The sequence below is a fragment of the Cuculus canorus genome, chromosome 9 (assembly GCF_017976375.1).
Source record: "Cuculus canorus isolate bCucCan1 chromosome 9, bCucCan1.pri, whole genome shotgun sequence".
Taxonomy (NCBI): domain Eukaryota; kingdom Metazoa; phylum Chordata; class Aves; order Cuculiformes; family Cuculidae; genus Cuculus; species Cuculus canorus.
In genome coordinates this window covers 7,045,110-7,062,198 of record NC_071409.1, presented here as the reverse complement: position 1 = coordinate 7,062,198, position 17,089 = coordinate 7,045,110, and the positions used below count along the sequence as shown (strand labels likewise).

Sequence of the window (17,089 nt, the reverse complement as noted above, 5' to 3'; positions counted from 1 at the left end):
ACCCACATCACTGAAGGGCCCTTCATAAATGCAGCTAAATCCATCCTGGCAGGCTTCATCTCTAATTTTACAATGTGGTTTTTCATGTCAGACGACTGCATTTTTTTTTATCTTACTGTTTTAACAGAAGCATCCAGCATGATTCAGGTTTATTCTCTTAGCAATCGTTTGTGATGTGCATTCAAAATAACGAGCTCTGCCATCCAGAGGGCTCTATAGTGCTCCTGAAGCAGCAGGTGAGATGCTTTAACTTGAGATTCCCATTATGAAGTTGGTGCAATCATTCCATCTGACTACTTAAGACCTCTATGTTATTTTTCTCCCCCCATTCTGTACCTGCCCAGCTTCACCCAAGCCTGGCCTAAGGGCTCTAATTCCCTCCTCGAGGGATTGCCCTGGGCCACCCTCGGCACTGAATCGAAGCAACTTGTTGAAGAGCGCTGCAGGTTTGGTGATTCTCTTGGTGCTCATTAGAGCCAAAGGCTTCACTGTTTCTTTATGTGTATTACTTTCCACCCTGTGTGTGCTCTCCTTTTGCAAGCTTGGAAAGCAGAAACATTCCAAAACAGCTGGAGCGGCTGGGTGAGAAGACAACCAAATCAGCGATTGATTTGAATGAGAATAACAGAGGGTTGCTGGTGGGAGGTCAAGACTACAGGACGTCATAGCTAACCAGCGTGTTTACCTTCTATAGTTCTTTCAGAATGTTTCTTCACTCTTTTTTCTTTTTTTAAAGTGGAAAATGTGGGGGTGGTTCTTTCCTTTCTGCCTGTAAGCTCTGGGTTTATTTAAACCCACAAAAATGCTGAGAGAAATTGCTTAATCCCGCTGAAGACTGTCATCATCTTTCAGCTCAATATAAATTTTTGTTTGATTTTTGAGGAAACTGTCATTTGAAGTGGGTTTCGGGCCATGACAGAAGGTGGTATCTCTGTGTGTGTTATGGAAAGGATTTTAATAAGCACAACCAACATATTGCAAAACCAGTGTTCTGCACATTCGGTTTTTAGGGGTAGGTCGAGGAAACGTCCTGTAGATTTGGGCTGAGGAGGCTCTGTGTGCTACAATCGAGTTTGTGCAGCTTTCACCACATGTGACGACTGAGAGTACCTTGTCTGTGCAGGTTTTGCTTTCTGCTGTGTTATGCTTTTATTTATCAAAGATCTCAGTGCAAAGCTCAGCTTCCAGGCTTTCTAGCATTGTTGCAGCCTGCTCCAAAAGGAGATACTTACCATGATTTCCCTTCTGACTTCTAAAATCACCTTTCTTTCAAGATACGTGTTATGTTCTGGCTGGTTACAGTTTTGGCAGTTTCCTGTCCATGCACTTAATTATAGAATCATAGAATGGTTCGCGTTGGAAGGGACCTCTAACCCCTCCAGTTCCAACCTCCCTGCCATGGGCAGGGACACCTCCCAGTGGACCGGGTTGCTCAAGGTCCTATCCAACCTTACCAGGACAAGATGTGTGTAGCAGCACAAGGTAGGCTTATAGATGTATATAAGCCCTAGCTTCCCAGAGGAGTTATCAGTAATAACTCTTTTATTTTTTATTTTTGGCCCAATATCTATGATTTAGCAACAAACCTTTTAAATTTTCAAGTATTTTCCAGCTTACAAGTTTCCTAAACTGCTGTTGTACAAACAGCCTTTTAATTAGATCTTTCTTACAAGTCTGTTATTTTATAAAAGGGCCATCTGTAGCTTCTGAGTAATCACCGTATCTCCTTCCTTTTGCCTTCCATACTTCCAAATGATCTGCTTGTAGCTGTGGCAGGTATTTCTGTACAAGTCATCACCTAATCTACAAAAATAAGGTCTTTCATATAGCACTTATATTTTTATGGCTCTATTTCAGAGTCATAGCTGACAGTGAACTGAACTTGCTGTTGAACTCTCTAACAGCCTGAAAACATCTGGTTTCTGGTGACTAAACTGAATAAGCAGCAAAACTCAGTGTATATAATTTTTTTTATTATTATTTTTAACAAGTTTTGCAAAAATTCTGAGAAACTTCTGTACTTTTCCTGCTCTGAGTGTGGTCATGAACTTCCTTGGTCATAGTGAAAAACCCATATGCTTGTGTAACAGGCCTCCTCTGCTTTTTCTCAGTTGAAATTCTAGTGATAACAAAGCAACATGGTGTAGTGTACCAGGCTGGGAAGAAGACACCTCTTGAATGGAAAGCCTCTCTTGGTGGTAGATGCTGTGCAGAAGATGGCTTAAGCTGAGCTGGTTAGGAGACTACTCTCAGTATTTCCTGAGAGAAATACATGGTTACAGTAAAAAAAAAAAAAAAAAAGTTTCTTCCTTTTATTTTTGGGAAAAAAAAAAGAAAAATCCCAGCCTTGATTCGGGGGAGCTGAGAAATTGAGTTGTCCATCAAGGAAATCAGGAGGAGACATTTCCTCTGGGAAATGCTGATGAAACATTGATATTTGTCTGCTTTTACAACAGCAGCTCTGTGCCGGCGTTCTGGCTAAACCACAGTAGCTTAATGCTGTCCTGTGACCACAACTCACTGTGGGGTAGGTGCTCTGTCAGGAGTTGGTCACGCGTGTGCAGTGGGGAGCGTGGCCCTCAGCCCAGTTTCACAGCCACTCACCTGAGCAGGTTCATGCAGCTGATTCCTCGCAAGAAATATTTGAGCCAAGAATGTTCTGAACTCCCACACTTCACAGGAGGTTGCAAAAACACAACCTTTTGTGTTCCGGTTTAAGGGCAAACCCAAATGGAGATTCAAATGGCAGAAAACAGCCAGTCTGTAACTGCCACCCATGGCCCATCTTAAGGTCTGGTAATTTGGGTTTGATAGTACCGATACAGAGAGGCACCAGAGAGAGCCGAAGCCCGAGTCAGAATAGTTGGGAAGGACTGTAGTAGAAATGGCCAGGGCAGATTGTTCTTCTTCTGTCGTCAGCTCTACCTTGAAGAAAGCACTGTTATTTTAAATGAAGAGCGAATAAATGCATCTGAAAGATCTAGCAGTTCAATATACCGGCTGAGGACAACAGCGATAGCTCTGACTTCACTTTGCAGAGCGTAACAGCAATAAGTTGTATTTAATCAGCATCTGTGTGCGTAGCCCCATGAAAATAGTCTTGCCAGGGACTTTCAGCTGGCTGCAGACCCTGATTGGGGTGGAAAGCATCTCGCCTGCATCTCAAGGTTGCATGATTAGGCAACAGGGGCATGGGAGAAGTGAGACGCCAGTGCTAAACTTGGGGTTGGAAGAGGGAAGGAACCAGAACATCACAGGTTTACTTGGAAAGGTGTGGGACTAAGTATTGGCATCCTACCTTGTTCTCTGTGTCACAGGGCTGCTGCTGGGCAGTAGGTAAAGACTGAACTTTTCTGCTGAGTGCTAAAAGTATGAAATGATTCTTTATTGTTTTCCTGTAGTTCATCTTGGTTGTTTTTCTGTTGGGTGTTGACATTGTGAGGATTCACGGGGGCCTTACAGCACTGAGGTATTCCAAAATGACTGCGTAAGTTGTTCCTTACAGCTTGGAGGAGCTACATAACAGCATCAAGTTGCGTGAGGGGAGGTTTAGATTGGATATTAGAAAAAACTTCTTTGCTGACAGAGTGGTGAAGCATTGGAACCAGCTGCCCAGGAAACTGGTGGAGTCACCATCCCTGGAGGTGTTCAAAAACTGTGTAGATGTGGCACACTCGGACATGGTTGAGTGGACATGTAGGTATTGTGTTGATGGTTGGACTTGATGATCTTCGATGTCCTTTCCAACCTTAACAATTCTATGATGTAGTGGGATTATTTTGCCTTAATAGGTATCGTATGCCTGGGTTATGCCAGATAAACCAGACTTGATCCAGTGGGCAAGCAGAAAGCTCCTGACATCACCCCGTTCACGCCTCACTTGGAGGTTTGTACAGAAATGAAGTGCTGAGTACAAATACACTTTTGCACAGCAAATAAACTGTTTCTGTGTGGAGGATTACCATAAAGCTGAACCCCTACTGATTGCTTCCTTAGGAAGATCAGTTGTAGCCAGCTCTTAAAACTAACTGCATTTTACAGTGCCTTATAAAATTCTGTGATAGATGAGGAACATGAGTCCCTTTTGCCTCTTTTATTCTGCCCTACTTTAGCTCTGTCCTTTTGCAAAGCTGGTCTCTTGCAGTATGTCTTAGCTTGAAGTAAGGGCTCCTTCTCAAATCTACATTGTTTCCACCCTAGTTAAGTGTGAAGAAAATATTTCTCAATACAGTCTAAAAAAAATGAGTATAAGAAAAGACTCTTTTGGATCATTTTTGATAGACTTTTTTTCTTTCTTTCTTTTTTGTTTTTGGTGGGTTGTGTGGTTTTTTTTTTTTAATTAACTGAGTTAAAGTACTTCCAACTTGTACAAATCGTTGTGAAAAAACACAGACAGTGTTCACTGATGAGCCTGGTGGAAGCCAATGCCAACTTACTATTGATATGTGTGCAGGGATGTCTCTATCTCACCAGGCAATAAGAACGACTTCCCCTGCTCCTTCCCGGCAGTGTCTGCCTCACACTAGCTGTAAAGCCAGCACGCTGTGTGGCAAAAGCTAAGGCAAAAGGTATTTTGAGGGGGGGCTGTGGTGTCTGAGACTGAGGACAAAACACTGTGACAAAATGAATCCACTGAGTCAACTGCCCTGGGAACAGCATGCACCATCATCAGCTTCTGGAAATCGTTATAGCTGTTAATTTCCCAGGACGATCCCTTGCAGCAGTTCATTTATCCCAACAGGAAGCATTCACTGCAAATTTAGGCAGGAGATGAATTGCTTCTATTTCTAATCAGCCAAGCCAGGATGACTTGGATCACCAGCCCATGGCCCTGGGGTCTGAGTGCATGGGCAGTGTGGCAGTGAAAGAGATCATCTCCTTCGCGGAGAGACACTGCAGCTTGGTGGGGCCATCGGTGCGTTAGACCCTGTGGCATCTTCCCTGCTTCCCGACAGGCTGCATTTACCTGGTGTTGAGAAATGAGCAGTTCTACCCCATGCACCTTTCCTGACAATCAGATAAAGAATTGAACTAAGGAGCTGCTGGCTCAAGTTTTTGACGGGCTCCAACTGCACCTCTGAGGGCAACCTGTCCCCCTTCAGGCAGCTGATCTCAAACTGGGCTCACCCAAAGCTGCACTCCTGCTAAGAGAGCATGGATAAGCTTCAAGGCTTTATGCTCCAAGAAGGTCTTTAGCAGGAAGGAAATGAAGGGAAAAATAAAAGCCATGCTTCCAGAGCAGATGAAAAATCCCTCTGTGATCCAAGAGCCAGGGTTAGCTGTACCCACACTCTGAATAGGAGGAAGGAAGAATCATTTCCTCAGGCCTCCTTTTGTGCCTGTTAGATAATTAATGCCTCTGGAGATCTATAGGACTAGTTTAAGCTTGAGCACCTGGAGAGCTCTAGGTTGCAGGTAGGCCAAAGAAAACATGGTTTTGCTATTAAAAGCACTCTCATTTTATTGCATCAGCCATGCTCTTTGCAAAGGTGAATTTGGGCTCTTTCCTCTGTTCTCCTCACATACAACTATTTGGTTGGCCAAAGGTTATGGAATGTTTCTGGAGAACACCTGACCTCACTGGAGAGAAATGTCCCATTCTGGCCATGGAAGGTAAAAAAACCCTCACTTAGCTTCTTGCAGCTAGCAGCATCCTCTGGAACGGCAGTGCTCCTGAGGGAGCCCCAGTGTGTGACTCTGGGTGGCTGCTCCTCTCCCCACCAGACCCGGCTGCTGGGACCAGATACTGGGAATCCACAGAAAAGTCTCCAAGCTGACAGTAAGTGAGACAGATGCTGTGATTGGGAGAGATCTGCTCTGTTAGAAGGTGACAGGAAGGGTATCTCAAACAGCTACCAAAAACATAAGGGCAGAAATGTACTTTTTCATGATGAATGGAAGTAAGGGTGGGGCCAGGAATGAGTCTGTCCTTTCTTTTCCAGTATTACTTCATAGTGTGCTTGTAAAACATGTGCTTCTCCGCAGAGTTTGGCTTTTTGCTTAACTTGAGGAATTTGTAACTTTGATGTACAGGAAGGATGCCTGTGATCCAAGGTGCTGGTGGTTAATAGGAGTCCTCTCTGTGTATTGGTGTCTGTAAACCTCTTCTTATAAAACACCAACGAGGTGTTCTGCAAGCGGGTGAAGGCTGTTGGATGCTGTACTGCTGTAAGCGCCCATCTTTAGAATCATAGAATAGTTTGGGTTGGAAAGGGCTTTAAAGTCCATCTCGTTCCAACCCCTGCCGTGGGCAGGGACACCTCCCACTGGATTAAGCTGCTCAAAGCTTCATCCAACCTGGCCTTGAACACCTCCTGGGATGGGGCATCCACAATTTCCCTGGGCAACCTGGGCCAGTGCCTCACCACCCTCACAGGAAAACATTTCTTCCTAATATCTCATCTAAATCTCCCCTCTTTCAGACTTTGAGTGGTTCTGTGCTTGTCATTTACCAAGATGCTGAAAACAGAGCCAGCACTCTGCTGGCAGAGTCCTCCCACAGTATCCCAGATAACCTGCTAGCCTTTCCTGCAAGGTAAATCCTTATATTTGATTTTGGGGATTGTTTTGGAGGTTTGGGGTTTTTTTTCAGTGTGTTTATATGATATTTAATTAATTGGTGGATTAGCAATAGAATAAGGAAACAATAACTTGGTAAATTAACCCTTTCAAACTCAGGTGTCTGAAATTAGATATATATTATGGCAACTTGATTTCCAGATGTTTTGGAATTAATGCCAGTCCTATAATTCATGAGCCTTTTTGTGCGTGACGGGCCCTCCCCATCCAAATCTGAAAGCTGTGGCTCAAGACTAACGTGGAGTGGTGGGGTGAGGCAGCAGCCAGGCTTGGGACAAGGAGGGACAGCCTGCAGGGCACACCATGATCTCTACTGGATGGGAAGAAACCTGAAGTCTCTCCACGATGAACCTTGGGAGCTGGAGGTAGTGGTGAGGAAGGCAAGAGGTTGGAGCAGTAACTGCTGATGCAGCGTGAAAGGGCTTGGGCTGTGGAAACAAATCATTACAATTAGATTTTACTTGGTTTGAAGAAAATATTCCCATTCTATCTACATTTCTGGTAACAGCTGGGCCATCCACAGGCTCTGTGGCATGTTGTGTTTACCCACATCCTCCCATCGCCTGTCTACTCTCATCTGTGTTTATGGCAGAAGAAAAGAGAGTTGTTAAGGAGAGATCCGGGCTTTAAAAGACATGCATCCCCAGCTCTCTTACTCCTATGCCTCTGATGGGAATATTTTCTAGGCTTTTCAGGTGTACAACTGATGTAGACAGCCCTTTCTGCCCCAGCTGTTAATTAGCAAACTAAGTAGAGCTGCTCACTTCCCTCAGCCCCAGGAAAGCTGGCACAGAGGACTCTTGCTGCAGCGCTGGGGCTGGGAAGAAGCTATCCTTCTTTTGATCATTTTCTCCTGCAATATTTCAGCTGGGAATAGACTTGACCTGCTATCCTAAACAAGGAGGACCTGTGCTTTTCCTGAGCAGTTGATGAAAAGCAAAATCCGTATGGCATCCTGGGGGGCTGAGGGTGAGCCGCAGCAGCAGTGGAAAACCCAGATTTCCCCAACGACTCTGAAAATGGAGCTAATAACAGGAAAGGGCAAGGGCTGGGTGGGAAGCACGTCGTGTTGCTGCACCCCAGCAAGCCTCGACACGCTGGGGTAGGCAAGGCTTTCCAGGCAGGAGCCCAGCGTCCCTTCAGGACTGCTTGTCAGTGGAACACTGGCAGCTCCCTGGGGACCAGCTGGGAGAGGCTCAGGGAACATGGATTCAGCAGCCTTTCCGTTCTGCTCCCCTGAGACCGTGGGCAGAGCTTGAATCTCTGGAACACTGTAAAGCAGTTATTGCAGGGCTTAGGAGTGCATGCCAGGACTCGTGCTCCCTGCTGTGCCTGCTGCTGTCAAAGAGAAATAAAGAAAGATGGTTTCTGCGCCCCAAAGAGTGAACTTATATCACTTTGGGATTTTTTACATGATTAACGGAGCTGTTCCTACATTTATTGCTGCGAGGTTAAACTATTTGTTTTCACGGGGTATCCTAAAATAATCTTATTTTTTATTCCTTCTTAGCCATCTCTTTTACAAAGAAATTCTCAGCGGTTGCTTTGGTAAAGCACTGCAGATATTCTTCTACATGACATATTTATGCATACCATCACTGATACGAATTCAGCCCTGCACTACAGTAATAACTGAGAAGCTGTAATGTTTATAAACGTTGCTTTGAGATTTATTTAAGAGGCAAACCTAGGTAATAGCTCTTATAGCGCATTGTAACCAAATAGGGTCCAAATAAAGAGAAATAAAGAAAACAAATCTTATATCTGCGCATTAACATTCTCCCAGATGTTGGGTACCATCTGCCAGGATTTTTTAGCTCTAAAATAAGCTGCGTTTAGAACTTCTATAAACCTGGTGATTTCTTCCCCTCTTTCTCCCTTGCACAGGCTTTTGCAAGGGAAGGATATGTACAGTAATGACTTGGGATGAAGATTTTCTGTTGGTGTACATGAAGAACAGCACAGCACATTCAGGAGTACTCAGCTCCACAAATAGGGTCAAGATGAGTGCTGCAAGGACCAAGCAGTTGGATTCTCTGTAGCAGTGACGGACTACAGTTCCAGCTCAGTTCCAGCTTCTCATCACAGGTGCCCTGTGAAGGTAAAGCTGCAGCCAGGGAGGAAGGTGCATCTCCGTCAACATCCCCATCTCTAGGCTACCCTGACCATCACCACTCCTAGGAGGGACTTTTGTAGGTGAGGAGGTTCAAATTTAGGATGCCCCTGGTTTATTCTGGCGATAAGGCTGCTATCCTTTATGTTATTTTGAAGAGATCCATAGAAGCATTACATGTATTAAAGTCCAGTTCACAACAACTACTTACAGATGCTCAAGGTCTCAATTCTGAATTTACCACTATCTGCTCATGATATCAACAGTGTATTTAAATTCTCTAGAACTGAATTTCTTCCTGGAAAAAAAAAAAAACCAAAACCCAAGCAGTATTTCCTGAAATATTGAAGTCTTATCTAGCTTTGTTTTCACTCTGAATCCCAGTGATTTCATGCAAAGATGAGATTTATTAGAGACTTGAATGCTTAGTTGTGTGCATTATTTCCATTGGATTGGGAGCAGACTGAGAACTGGAGTTTCACATGGTCCAAAAAATGAAAGGTACAACTAGCACTGAGTTATTTTTTTCCCCCTCAGACTTATGCTGACAGGAGCCTTAACACTAAGGCTGAAAAGTTTATTTACTATATAAAGGCCATATTTTCCCTTCTTATCCCAGTTTTTCTTGGCTTGCGTTGCTTGGCAGCATCCCCTTAACCACTAACACCCAGAGGCGTGGTACTAAACTGGGATGAAAAATGAACATGCAGAAGAATATTAGAGATTTAAATGGGTATGGTTCTGAGAAAACCAGTGGAAAATATGTTTACTCCAAGCATCTGTAGCACCTAATTGAAGCGGTGATATTTTCTGTAAGAACATAGGGAATGCTTTTCTTCTTTCTCTTTGGCTTTGAATTTCACTTTGAATCAATGTGACATAATCCATGGAATTATTTTCTCACAGCTGCAACGGAAACTTTCTGCCAATAGACAAGGATGTGTTAATCGAGGTGAAAAAGCTTATTTTCAGTCCAACTTTGTTGCTTTCTGGAGTCTTTGTTGGGAACTGTTACTTCCTCATTATTTATTGAAATCTAGTACGCAGTAAACACTATTATTTTTGAACTATTAATGTTGCTATAAATTTGAATGGCTAGAAAGGGTGGCAGATTGTGATCAGAAGGGAGCTGATCTACAGCTGTGTGTGAAATCATTGCTGATACTAAAAGTGACAGAGAATGAAGCACGTATTTATGTGCCCATAAAGGATGATCTACAGCTCCTGGGCTGGCAGTATTGGCATCACCAAATGATTTTCTGTGAAGCTAATTTAGAAGAACATAAAAATAGACTTGTGCAAAGCATTTGACACTGTCCCACATGACATCCTTCTCTCTAAATTGGAGACACACAAATTTGATGGATGGATCATTTAGTGGATAAGTAATTGGCTGGATGGTCACATTCCCTGGAGGTGTTTAAGGAACGGGTGGATGAAGTGCTTAGGGACATGGTTTAGGGAGTGTTAGGAATGGTTGGACTCGATGATCCAATGGGTCCTTTCCAACCTTGTGATTCTGTGATTCCAAGAGTTGTGGTCAATGGCTCAACGTCCAAGTAGACGTTGGTGATGAGTGGCGATCAGTATTGGGAGCAGTGGTGTTTAGCATCTTTGTCACAGACATGGACATTGGGACTGGGTGCACCCTCCGCTGATGACACCAAGCTGTGTGGTGTGGTCAACGTGCTGAAGGGAAGGGATGACATCCAGACGGACCTTGACAGGCTTGAGAGGTGGGCCTGTGTGACCCTCATGAAGTCCAACAAGACCGATGCAAGGTCCTGCACCTGGGTCTGTACAATCCCAAGCACAAAGACAGGCTGGGTGGAGATTGGACGGAGAGCAGCCCTGAAGAGAAGGACTTACGGGTACTGGTGGACGAGAGGATCAGCACGAGCTGGCAATGTGCACTTGTAGCCCAGAAACCCAATCATATCCTGGGCTGTATCAAAAGAAGTGTGGCCAGCAGGGCGAGGAAGGCAATTCTCCCTTTTTACTCCGCTCTAGTGAGACACTTCCTGGAGTACTACGTCCAGCTCTGGGGCCTCCAATACAAGGATATGGACCTGTTGGAACGAATCCAGAGGAGGGCCACAAAGATGATCAGAGGAATGGCAAAACCTCTGCTATGAGGACAGGCTGAGAGAGTTGAGGTTGTTCAGCCTGGAGAAAAGAAGGCTCTGGGGAGGTCTTATAGCAGCTTTCCAGTGCCTGAACTGGACTACAGGAAAGCTGGAGAAGGACTTTTTACAAAGGTGTGGGTTGATAGGACAGTGGATAATAGGTTTAAACAGAAAGAAGGTAGGTTTAGATTAGATATAAAGAAGAAATTATGAGGGTGGTGAAGCACTGGCACAGGTTGCACAGAGAAGTTGTGGATGCCCCATTTTTGGAAGTGTTCAAGGCCAGTTTGGATGAGGCTTTGAGCAACTTGGCATAGTGGAAGATATCCCTGCCCACGGCAGGGGTGTTGGAACTGGATGGGCTTTAAGATCCCTTCCAACCTAAACCATTCTATAATTCTATGCAAAGATCCAGTAACACCTTCAGGGCATTTGCAGATGTTGTCAGTTGGTAGTTTGTTGTTTATTCATATTTCTTTTCCAAAGCGCTGCTAATTCGAAGGCTGAGTTCACCAATGATGGACTTGCCAGGACCAGTGAGGGCATGCAGCCCTGCTGGGATGGGCACCGACCACTGGCAGGAGCTCCTGGCCAAGGGAAGGCTGCCTGGAGGAGGCAGTGGGAGAAGGCCCTTCATGAGGAGGTTGCCAGAGCACTACGCACCACTCCCTGGGCACACCTCACTAACTCTGTACATGTACCGGGGTTGTAATTAAAATGCAGCTAAGCCCTGCTCAGCAGTTTTAGCTCATTATCGTCCATTATTGATCTTGTGGCCCTCCGGTGCCATTCCAAATTAAATAAATAAAAGACTTGTGTTTGTGTGACATGGAAAATGACGGGCAGGAAATGGCCTTTTCTTTCCTGCATCCCTATCCCACCCTCTGTGGAGGCAATGGGGCCCTGCAGCAGCCATCCATCTGAAAGCTAGTGACTTAAGCATCCACATCGTATTTACTGTATTAATTTGTATTTATACTGGTCACTCATCTTCCCAGGGGCACATCACAAAATGCTGGCAACAATTAAGCCCACAATGCATATGCATCCCCCAGGAGGCATAGTCATCTCATGGTCTCCTCCCTCGCTACAGCTACGCAGCCAATTAGGCTCATCCTACTGCTCGATGAGCCCCCAACCCTTCCTGTCATCAGCCTTTCACTCCTGTCTTTAGCCACGTGAGGAAACGTGGCTCCTGCCCCTTGCTGGCAGCCTGGTGTTTCACTTGGACCATGCCTGTGGTCACAGGCTGATCCTCGTATCCCACCCACTGCCCCACCACCCACTGCCCCTGCCACTCAACAAAGGAGGGAAGATGAATTCCCACACCTCACCAGTGAGTCCAGCCTCCTGTTTCTTTGCCTTTGTTGCATGTGCTCGAAGAGTAGCTGTTTCAGAAGAGAACTTTGAATCCCAAAACACGGATTTACATTTTTCAGAGACCTTTGAAGATGTAAGTTGAACAAGAGAAATTTTAAAGCTCCTTTAATCAGCATTGTAACCATGGTTTGTACCATATGGAGGAGCAGAGGAACAGACTGGAGCCGAGAAGAGTGAGACTGAGTGGGTGATGAACCAAACGGTCTCAACGGCAGGTCACACCGGTGGAGGTAAGCCCAAACGCAGGATTTAAAGGGCACTAAAACCTACACAATCATGACCATCACAGCAAAGCATGATAGTGCCATCAGGGTGGCTGGAAAAAGAGTTTCTCATTTAACGAAGCATACCATATTACAGTCATGATTTGGAGATTGACAATGGACAGAGGAGGATACTGATGCGAGTTCTTGAGAGATGACCCTGCAAAATGGTTATCAAAGGCTCTGACTGAAAACAGCAAGGCAGTGTCAGGCTCCATGAGCGAGGCCAGCAATGGGCTTTCCATAGAGGCAGTTTCACGAATGTATCTGAAGGGAAAAGGGTCAGAGTAGAAAAAGTCCCAGTCACCTGCTGGAACCATGGCTGCGTGCAGTGCCTCGCGTGCACAAGCCTCTGCACAACAACAGAAATGCAATACCCACCTCGTTCTGGGGACAAGTTTCCAAACTTTTCTCACTGTGTAGTTGAAGGAAAAGCTAACGCCCCTCCCTGGACAAAGCTTTGCTGCTCCTCTTTTGGCCAGCTATCAGCCTGAGCGGTAGATGTGGTCTCGGGTGAGGAGCACCATGCCCATGAGGGGGAGGCTTCACAGCAGACCTACAGCATTTCATACAGCAGGGAGTGCATGAGGGATTTGCTTAGTCCAGCAGAGTTGTGTGTCGTGATAGGAGAGGGTGGGCTGGCTCCTCACACTCCCCATCCCTGCCAGTGTCGCTCCAAAGCATTTTGTGGTAGGGTAGCTTTCTGCCAGGTAAGAGGGGGGCCTGACCTGCTGAGAGGCCGTGTGGTTGCCAGATCCCCAGCATGGGGCTGCTTGGGATTGCACAGCCCACAGTGAGGAAGGAAATGGGACCTCCTGTTTGCCTGAAGATGGGTTCTCTCGCTTCCCATCACACAGAGCAGTGCTTCATTCCAGGACTGGTCCCCAGGCATGGCTCCTTACGGCACTGAGAGCAGGATGGGGCAGAGTTCAGCTCCACGGGGTCTTCGCTGGTGTGCACGAAGAACAGGCAAGGGGAAAGGGCTGTGGTACCTGACACAAAGCAGAAGCAGAGGTGGAAACAAAGTTCTTGATTTAAAGAAGGCTGTTCAAACTTTATCTCCAGCTTCCCATCTGTCCAAAGTGGAGCTGCATTCCCGTCTCAGTTTTAGAAGCTCTCCAAGCACTGCCCGACTCTCAGTGCAGAAAAAGCTTTGATTCTGCCATTCTTTTCCATGTCTCAGCCCTGTCAGGTTTTGTTTTCTCAGCAAGATTAATCAGAGTGCAAGCTGATGGGCTGAGAAGGACAGAGCTCTTCCCTGGCTCCCACCTAGGGCTGCAGTGGAGACCTGTGCCTCCACCCTGTGTGATCGCAGGGCTGGCTGCTGGGAAGCTCCTGTTCCCAACAGCAATCCCGGAGGCAGCTGGGCCTTCATAGCTCTGTAGATAACTAATATGGACAGGAATTGCTAAAAATGTTGTTGAAAATGTATTTTTACCATTGCAAGCATCAACAGCCTTTGCTGGGACCTCTGTGCTTGGCTGCAAAGGAAATCCACAATGTCAGGTACTAAAATAGAAAATACTTATGTAAAGAAGTAAAACATTATCATTCTTTCTCTTTTCTGGTAAGTGTAAATTAATGGCAGTTCAGTGTTGTGCTGAAATAAGTGAGGTGAGATTGTGGGAAAGCTAAATAGGCAAAAATCGTGGGATTGTGGGAAAGCTAAATAGGCAAAAATATGTAACATACTAATTGTCACCCACTCATTTCCCTTTTAATGTGAACAGGGCTTCATCAGGCTCCAAAGAGCACGTGCCTTCTACCCTCACCCATCCTGCTCCAGAGTGTTCTCAGCCAGGGACCTGCCAGGGACCTCCAGAGTGGCCACAGGCAGGTTTTTAAACGAATACAAGATCGCTGCTTGAGGAGCCAAGTAGCTCTCCTGTAGCCTGGTAAAATGGCTCTGTGCTTTCCAGCAGTGGAAATTTGAGCCCCTGGCTCTGCTTGTTTTCCATATGATGTCAATGGGTGATAACAACCCCACCAGCTTCTGTGGTGAGGATGTGCATGCAGAGAAACAGCAATCCTGCCAGAATGGAAGGTGGTCAAGCTTTGACTTTTCTTCCCAGTCTATGATTGATTTTGGAAGGGGAATGAGAGATTCTCCCTGTTTGAAAGTTTTGCGAAATCCTCCGCAGAGGCCTAATCCTGCTGCCAGTGAGCTCAGCTAGGGAAGAGTCTGGCTGCTGCTGAGGATTGCTGGAAGCTAGGTCCAAATGCCTAAGTGATACCCCTGCATGGGACAGGGGCTGGACACCCCAGCAACGCTGCTGGTGGAACTTCCAGAGCTATTGGGCCAAGTAGCTCCTGTGAGCCAAGGGCATAAAGCTACTGGAGAGAGTCCAGAGGAGGCCGCAAGGTTGCTGAAGAGTTTAGAAGGGAAGTCATATGAGGAGTGCCTCAAGTCTGTTCAGCTCAGAGGAGACTGAGGGGAGACCTTATCTTGGCCTACAGCTTCCTCATAAAGGGAGGAGGAGAAGCAGCAGTGACTTCTCTCTGGTAACCAATGATGGTACCCGAGAGAATGGCAGGAAGATGTGCCAGGGAAGGGTTAGGTTGGGTATTAGTAAAAGGTTCTTCACTCAGAGGGTGGTGGAGGACTCGAGCAGCTCCCAGGGAAGCAGTCAAAGCACCAAGCTTGACAATATTCATGAATCATTTGGCCAACCCTCAGACACACGGTGTGTATGTTGGGGTGTCCTTTGCAGGGACAGGAGCTGGACTCGATAATCCTTGCGAGTCCCTTACAACTCACGACATCGTGTGATTCTCTGTTAATTTGTATTAATAAGCAGATTTACTCTGGTTTTTTTCTGCAATTTACTATCAGGGAAATGGGAGGATATTGCCTCATCTTCAACTTTGTTTTGGAATTTAAGCACCATCCTTAACAATGCGCAGAGTCCTGCATCTGGGGCTGTAATTGCACCTGGGGCCTTCCCACACCATAATGCAGAATAATAACCTGACACTAACGAGCTGTGTGTGTTCAGTCGGGATCAGACCTGCCATCCTCCTTCCCAGTGAAATCACTCCTTGTCTGCTAGTGCTGTTTTTCTGAGTGTGTACACTAAGGCTTGCAATCAGTTTGAGCAGGTCTTAATTTTGATTCAAGTTTTCTTCTGAAATATCCAACAAAGGCAAAGAAAGGCAAAGCCAAGACAGCGAAGCAGAGATGAATGCACTTAAACAGAAGGAAAAAAAAAAAAAAGACCCAGGGTTCTCTTTAATTTGCAGTTTATCTGCAATTTAAAAGAGTAAACACAGTCATGCTGAAGATGCATAAATACAACTTGGAGAGCCATTGAAATCTAGGTCAGGGTTTCAGTGCTGCCTGAGGACCTCATTATGTGAATCGGGGAGACTCTGTGCTGCTCCAGGATCCAGGTGGAGAAGACTTCTGAACCGGTATAACTAAAACAGATAGGCTTCTGCACAGTCAACAGCGGCTCCTCTGCAGGCTGACAAACAGGTCACGTAAGCCATTGTTGAGCTGAAATTGCTGAATTATTATTAAATCACACTGTTCAGTAACAGGAAAGGAAGTCTTCCTTTTACTCTCTAGAGCTTTGGTTTACAATTGTGTTCCAGGGAAGACCTGAAGTATTTGCCAGCAGTAATCAACTCTTCTTCCAGGTGCTTGGAGGAAAGTATTGGCTGTCAGTCTGGCAGCTGTTAACAAAATATACAATTTGAGGAGGAGAAAGTACAAAAAAAAAAAACCAAAAAGGCTTGCATTGATCCATGTTCATTTGATTTGCAACCTGAATTTATGACTTTCTCAGACCATGAGTCTATTCTGGTTTTGAGCCCCTGCCTGTGTTTGTGTTTTAAGCTAGCCTTCCAAGCAAAACATGTGAAAAGAGAACATTTAAACAGGAAGGGTTTGATGGGGTTTTTTTCCCTCATAAATTTCTGTAGATCTTGTTGCTGCTAATTGCTAGAGATCCCAGCACAAGACCTTTTCTTTCTAGCGTACCAGCTTCTCATGTTTCCTGCCCTTCAGTTAATCAGTTATAATCTCCTGCTCTGTTTGTTTAACTTCTAAAAAGCTAATTGACTGCTTGTGACATGAGTTGGCCTGAGACTACGAAAGCAAAGTGTCTTTTGCGTGTACCCAGAGAGCAGATGAAGAGTGGGCTCTGGCAATGCCCACAGCTTGTCGCTGCGTCCTCTAGATGTTCTTTTCTTGATGCCCAGTGGCTACTGACGTGCGCGGAGGGTGGGTTCAGCCCAGCCTGCTGGCTCTGTCCCATCGTGCCTGCCTGTACACCTTCCAGGGAGGCTCTTTTCCCCAGGATGTGGTTGGTCGGCAGGGCGAGCCAGCAGCCTGGTGTCCACGCAGGCAGAGCATGGGCAACTGTCAGGGCTGACGACTTGCAGCCCAAACCAACCGAGCAGAATCCCAGCTGGCAAAGGTGGGTTAGGTCCAAATAAGTTACGGATGCACACAGAAGCCACTGCAAGCCCGATACTCTGATTCTTCTGGAGGGGCTGGAAAAACAGATTAGGAAAAAAAAAATGAGGTTTATTGCAACCACATTTATTTATTTCTCTGTTAATTAAAGGAAAATGTTTGTGGTGAGAGTGATGGGATTGTGTCCTCTCTTGCTCCACTGTCCTCG

The 17,089-nt window shown here is 45.7% G+C and overlaps 1 long non-coding RNA gene across 1 annotated transcript in view; it reads left to right on the top strand.

The window, feature by feature from the left end:
- The window catches only part of LOC128853007 (uncharacterized), a 62,828-nt gene that overhangs the window by 19,821 nt on the left and 25,918 nt on the right, over positions 1–17,089 (top strand). The gene's annotated exons all lie outside the window — the stretch shown is intronic.